The sequence below is a fragment of the Suricata suricatta genome, chromosome 9 (assembly GCF_006229205.1).
Source record: "Suricata suricatta isolate VVHF042 chromosome 9, meerkat_22Aug2017_6uvM2_HiC, whole genome shotgun sequence".
Taxonomy (NCBI): domain Eukaryota; kingdom Metazoa; phylum Chordata; class Mammalia; order Carnivora; family Herpestidae; genus Suricata; species Suricata suricatta.
The window spans coordinates 110473786-110480399 of NC_043708.1; the positions used below are offsets into that span (position 1 = coordinate 110473786).

The 6614-nt window shown below is 51.7% G+C and overlaps 1 long non-coding RNA gene across 1 annotated transcript; it reads left to right on the top strand.

The window, feature by feature from the left end:
- The first annotated feature begins 4313 nt into the window (after positions 1-4313).
- Positions 4314-6350, top strand: LOC115300824. The gene is made up of 4 exons (XR_003912871.1): positions 4314-4592; positions 4964-5087; positions 5748-5891; positions 6101-6350. It is a non-coding gene; the product is annotated as an uncharacterized LOC115300824 (long non-coding RNA).
- Positions 6351-6614: the final 264 nt, after the last annotated feature.

Below are 6614 nucleotides of genomic sequence, written 5' to 3' on the forward strand. Positions count from 1 at the left end.
TTTGATAAGTCAAGGTAAAAACTGGTGATCCAGTAGTATTCCAGGGCTCACACACTTTGTCTATAATTCTCTCCCTGTCTCTGGATTCTCCTTTCTTACACACTGGCCACACACACCCCCACAGTCATCTGCTTGGGGCAAGAGAGAAACCCATTCCGGACTCCATGGCCCCGGGAGCTCACCCTCTCAGAGGTAGAGGGACCCCCTTTCCAACATCCACAGATCTCATGGAGGAACTCTGACTGGCCAGCCTGGTTTATGTGCCCACATGTCAGTCTAGAACATAGTGGACATGCCCCCAGCCTGGCAGCCAGGGGCCAGCAGCCTCTGTGGTTGGTGGGGACTCAGGAACCACACAGAATGAAGGAAAGACAGTGTCCAAAGTCAGAGATCGCTAGGCAGACCAGGGACACAGTAATACAGTTTTGTTTTTTTAGAGAGAGGTGTGTGGCAGAGAGAGACCGAGACAGAGAGAGAGAGGTTTTTTTTTTTTTCCAATGTTTATTTATTTTTGGGAGAGAGGGACAGAGCACGAGCAGGGAAAGGGCAGAGAGAGAGAGACACAGAGAATCTGAAGCAGACTCCCAGCTCTGAGCTGTCGGCACAGAGCCCAGTGCAGGGCTTGAACCCACAAACCATGAGATCACAACCTGAGCCGAAGTCTGACGCCTAACCAACTAAGCCACCCAGGCGCCCCGAGAGAGAGAATCTTAAGCAGTTTCCATGCCCAGTGCAGAGCCTGACTCAGGGCTCAATCTCACATAACTGTTGAGATCATGACCTGAGTTGGATGCTTAACCAACTGAGCTACCCAGGCACCCCAGTAATACAGCTTTACACTGTGAAACAGGCAAAGGCTTTGGAGTCAGATGGATGTGGGTTCAAATCCTAGGCCAACCCCTGAATGTGGCCTTGAACAAGCTACTTGAGCCTTAACTTTTTAATCTTTAAAATGGGGAATCATATCTGCTTTTCGGGATTGTCACAAGGATTACAATAATGAAATGTTCAGAAAACCTGTAGTTCTCAGAGTAGCCAAGCTGACATCACTGAATTTAATACCCCCCACCACTGTCTTGTGGCTCAGGTTAGGATATAAACACCGTACATGCTCTCTATGCTCCTTTCCTTGTTTTCTGGCGCACAGCTCCAGATTGCATCAGACCTCCCCACGGTCAGGCCGCACCCTCCCCATTCCCTTCTCAGTGGACTTTCTTCTATGCTTTCACGCCACGACCTGCACTGCAACAGTTCAAGAGTCTGGGGTGGGGAGTAGGCAGGACCTCGACAGTTTGGAGAGAAACCAGCCCAGTGACAGGCTGCAAGGTTGTGGCATATCTAATTTTAAGTAGCAAAATGTGACTCAAAACTTTATTAGTATTAACACTAAATTCCTTTTGCTGGTGACTGTTCTTTATTCCCTCTCTCCCTCTCTCTGGCCTTGGGAGGGGTCATGGGGCCATTTGCAAGTCATGAGACCTTCCCAGGAAGAAATGACAACGTCTGTCCTCCCCACCCAGGCTGGCCATCACGGAACCAGGGTTTATAAAGACCATGCTTGTGCCCTGAATTCCCCACATGGGGAACTTTTAATGGATCCTGGGCTAGTCCTTCTAACCAGAGAGAGTGAAACGGAGGAAAATATGGGACTGAGTTGACAGAACTTACGAGGTGGCAGTAAAGTAGCGGGGGAGGGGGGATGGGACCCAGAAACCAAGGGCCTGGAGCACTTAGCAAAAGTGTTCCCAGTTTGGGGGTCCCTGCAAAAGGCGCCTCTGAGGGCTGACCCCAGATGCCTCCTGTCACAACCCTCCTAGGAGACTATTCCTCTCGGGCAGAGGACTGGGCACACGGACTTCCCACGGGTGAGCTCAAGCCTGAGCCCTGATCTTCACTCAGTGACAGTGCGGCCCCTCCCTGCTCCTATAAGACCCCATGATCCCACAAGACCAGAGGAGCCCCGGCACCCTAGCTGGAGAGGTTGAGTAACACTCTCTAAAGAAGTAAAAAAAGACACTAAACCTCCCTCTCTCCATCACCATCACTGTCCCCATCCTGTCCCCTGAGTCTCTCCTGTGCCCCATCACCACCCCACCCCACCCCACCCCTGCATCCTCACTGCCTCCTGCTTCTCCCCAAATGCTGTTTGTAGGACCTCTGCAAGCCCTGGCATTCCTATTTTTGACAGCTTTGCCCTATATCAGTGCAAACATATTGAAATATTAAAAATCTGCTGTAATTTGTTTGAAAGGATATTTATAATTTTGCTCTTGAAACCATTTGGCTAGGAGTAACTGATTTAAATTACAATTGGGAATTCTTGTAAAACCTAGCCCACACATTCCTTCAAATGTAATAAAAATTTTATGAATACTAAATTTAACAATTAATGAGGCTGATATAATGTTACAGTTGGACATTTGATTAAGAATTTATTGATTTCAATTTTGCAGTATTATTTTAGAGCCAATCTTTTTTTTTTTTTTTTTTTTTTTTTGCAGCTGTCTAATGGTCCCTGTGGAGGCCTCGACCATGGGTCCTTCACTGGGCAACACTGAAGTAACCTGGGCCAGTAGATCTTCTCTATCTTCCGCCCAAAGCATACGACCCTTCACACACACACACACACACACACACACACACACACACACACCCTGAGGACAAACATCGCCTTGGCTAGATTGCGGAGGCAGAATCCAGCTCCAGATGGGGAAGACAAGGGAGCCAGTTAGGAGCAGGGGAGGAGGGGCTCCTGGGTGGCTCAGTCAGTTTAGCGTCCGACTTCGGCTCAGGTCATGATCTCACAATTCATGGGTTGGAGCCCTGCGTTGGGCTCTGTGCTGACAGCTCAGAGCCTGGAGCCTGCTTCAGATTCTGTGTCTCCCTCTCTCTCTGACCCTCCCCTGCTCATCCTGCTCATCCTCTCAAAAATAAATAAAAACATTTAAAAAACTTGAAAGAAAAAAAAAGAGCAGGGAAGGAAGCAATGCTATGTCGTGTTATGTCCAGTCGTGTGAGATAGGACTTCTTTAGAACTTCTTTACAGCAACCAGTGGCTGGCTCAGCTGAGGGCACAGAGGCTGAGACAAGCCAGCCTCAGAGGTTGGCACAGGCATTTCATCCCACCTGAGGGTGGTGGGTGGTGGGTACTGCCGGCAAACCCATCTGAGGACTACAGAGGCAGGTAGACACAGGGGCGAGAGGGCTGTGAGAAGCTTCTCCCGGGCACCGGAGAAGCATACCGCCAGCAAGGCAGGAAATGTACTCACAGCGACACAGACAGATGCACAGTGGGACAGAAGGTGATGAGATAGGGCAGAGAGCCAATGGCTGAGAAGAAGGCAGAATGAGGGCAAGGAGAAAAGTGGAAAGAGGGCTGGTTTGGGCACCAGTACTCAGGGGAATGGAAGCAGGACCTCTTGGAATTGGGGGTGGGGGACCTGGGACAGCAGTCAGGTGTGAGTGCCAACCCAGAAATGGGGTGCAGGGGCACCAAATCCTCTGAGAGTCCTTGCTCGTTAGGTCACCAAAGCCTTCTGGATGCAGAGGGGACTGAAGGGGCATCTGTGCTTGGCAAGAACCTACCCCAGTGCTCCAGCCTCCCCTCGGAGAGAAAGGGGCTGGGCTGAGGCAGACAAAGGCCACTTTGTGCTCACTCCGCTGTCATGGGGGTGTATCCAGGTATCCGCTGCGTACCACCGCCACCTTCGCCCCAGCCTGTCAGCACCTCTGAAGTTACACTTTGTGCCACTAGGTGGAGCCAAAGCTCATGGCAAGGGCTTTGGACTCAGCTGGGACACCCAGCGGCCCGGGTTTAAGAAGATAATGGGCTAGGGAGGCAGAGGACCGAGAGAAAGGGGCTAAGTCTGGACCCTACAGCGGGGATAGGGAGGGGACGGGACAGCCAGCCCCAGCTCAGAGTGGACTTATTGGAGCTACAAAGTCTGTCTTAGCAGTAAAGGCTAAACAGTCCCAGAGCGGACCGGGATGAGGGCGCACGTGAAGAAGGTGCCGCCTCCAGAAAGGGCGATTCCGAGAGCGGGCAGTGACCGAGTACACGCTTCGCTCCGCGGCAACACCCGGGTCGCCGTCCGTTCCAGCACCCAAAAGAGCGGAGGGGAGGCCCAGGATTCCCCGAATAAGCGCAGAAGACCCAGCATCTGAAAGCGACCACACGCCGCCACTGCTGGTGGGGGCGGGGCGGGGCTTGGGCCGAGAGGCTCCTCATTGGACGTGGGGGTTGCTGGGGCTCTCGGATTGGCTAGCGGTGAGGGGCGGGGCCAGGGCGGAGCTGAGAGACGTAAAAACCTGGATAAAGACTGCGGGAGGAAGGTGTACAGACCTGGGGCAGGTGTTGCGCGTTCCTTTCTTAGGCCAGGAAACGAGCTGCAGAGCTGATCTGGCATCTGGGGTAACATCGGCCATGCTGTCCCCAGGCACAGGTGTGCTGCGGGAGACCAAGTTCCAGGCTCCCTCAAGCAGCCTCGTCAACTCCAGAACTCCCCTTGTTGGGAGGGCCTCCGCGACAGCCAGAATCCTGACTCTTGCAGTCCCTCCCCGTAGTCTAACTGTTCTCCCACCAGCCAAGCTAGGTAGGTGTTCAGACCTTCTCCAACCCACTCGCCCCCTCTCACCAACAGCAACGACTTCCCTTTACCTTCATCTTTCCTTTTAAATAAGTCTCTTCCCAGATTCCATCAGCGCTCAGCACAGAGCCCCCCCTCCCCCAGTAAGGCTTCGGTAGGTGCCCCGCCCCCTTCTGTGGTGGCGGGGCGGGGAGCAACAAGGCCACTTGGTCGTCATGAATCCATTACTCATTTCACAGACAGGAACTGAGCACCTACATGAATCCATTACTCATTTCACAGACAGGAACTGAGCACCTACTACGTGCCGGACCCTATAATGAGCACCAGAGATAGAGCTGTCTCTGCTGATCCCTAGTTTCCACACCAAACTGTAGGAGGAAGAGGAAGAGACAGAATCTGAGGAAATGAAGAAGTTATCCTCAGGCTGCGGGTGTGGGTGATCACGTTTGGCTGCGACAGTGGAATAAGGAAGTTTGCAGAAATGTGTTGGAGTTAAAGGTAATCACCCCTGTGAAACTTAAAAATGATCAATTAATATCAATGTCAAGAAGAAAAATCGCCCCCTTGTAGCTTTTCCATTACAACAGGGTGCTGCTTCAAACAAACCAATATGCGAACACCAACCCACAGTGAGTTCTATTTGGAAGGAAGGGGAAGGAGTTAGTTGTTTGATTCTATCCAAGAATCAACCGTAAGGTTTCCTTGGATGACAAATTTCCTTTGCAATCTGAGGGAAGAAATCACCTATGTGGACACCCCAAGTGTTCCCTCAGGACAGTGCAGCCAGTGTCCACTAGAGGGCAGCAGAGAGATGGAGATGCTAGAAAGAACTGTAGATTAGATTAGTTCACACCCACTCGAGGGCCTGAGTAGCCTACCTAATAAAAACAATACCAATAATAGTTCACATTTATTGAGTGATTACTCTAAGTTAGGCATTCTCCTAAGGGCTTTATAAAAAGTTACCTCATTTGATCCTTCCACCAACTCTATGAGGGTGGTGCAATGGTGTTAGCTCCATTCTACAGATGAAGAAACAGAGAGGCAAAATAACTTGCCTAAGGACACACAGTCAGTAAATAAATGCCAGATATAAGCTCGGATGCGGAGCTATAGAGCCCGTATGCCTCACATGATGCAATTCTGCTTCCTGTGAAGATGGCGGGCAGGATGGAGAAGGGAGGAAGCTGCTGAGATCCCGGCAGACTGAGCTCCAGTGGGCTCTCCAAGGCCAGTTCCAGAAGCAGGCAACAGACAAGGGCTTTTAGCTCATCGAGGACCTCGAGTCATCTTTCAAGTAAGGTCAGAAAATCTGATTTTCCCGTCACAGATACCCCACATGCCTGGCCAGGGATATAGCCGTGGGGAGGTGGCCATATCTGCCCTGTCACCACCTGCAATGGGACCCAGCCTTCCAGTGCCCACTGCCATGGTATACCTTTCCAACTGCTGAGGCCTCTCTGGCTTAGATGCGTGATGTTGGCTTCAACCCACCTTTGCCCCTTTGGCAGCCCTGCCCACCCCCACCATCAGCCTGGCTCCGGCCTCCTCACCGCAGTCAAGAAGGGGCAGTCAGGGGCTACACCAGCTGCCAGGAGGTTGGGGTCCAAAAAGGATCAAGAAGACATGAATGAGGATCCTGTCCAGGACGACCTTGAGGAGTTTTAGGCCAGAACCCAGTCCTTTCTTGGCTTTCTTCCCTGCTGTGTGCAGACGTGATACTGCACAGGCGGCCAGGGGGCCTTGCTGGGTGACCTTGAACAAGTCATTTATCTGGTTGTTCCTCTTCTACAAATTAAGAGGTTGGAGACCAGGGTTCTTCCCTGGGGACTGACATTGCATGCGTGTGTCTGAGTACATCTTTCTAGATCCAGGTTTCTCAGCCTCGGCACTGTCTGTGTGGATCATCCTTTCTTGGGGGGCGGGGGGCATGGCTGTCCTGGGCATTGTAGGATGTTTAACCACAACCAGGGCCTTTACACGCTAGATGCCAGTAGTGTCCCCCTCTCAGTTGTGACAATAAAA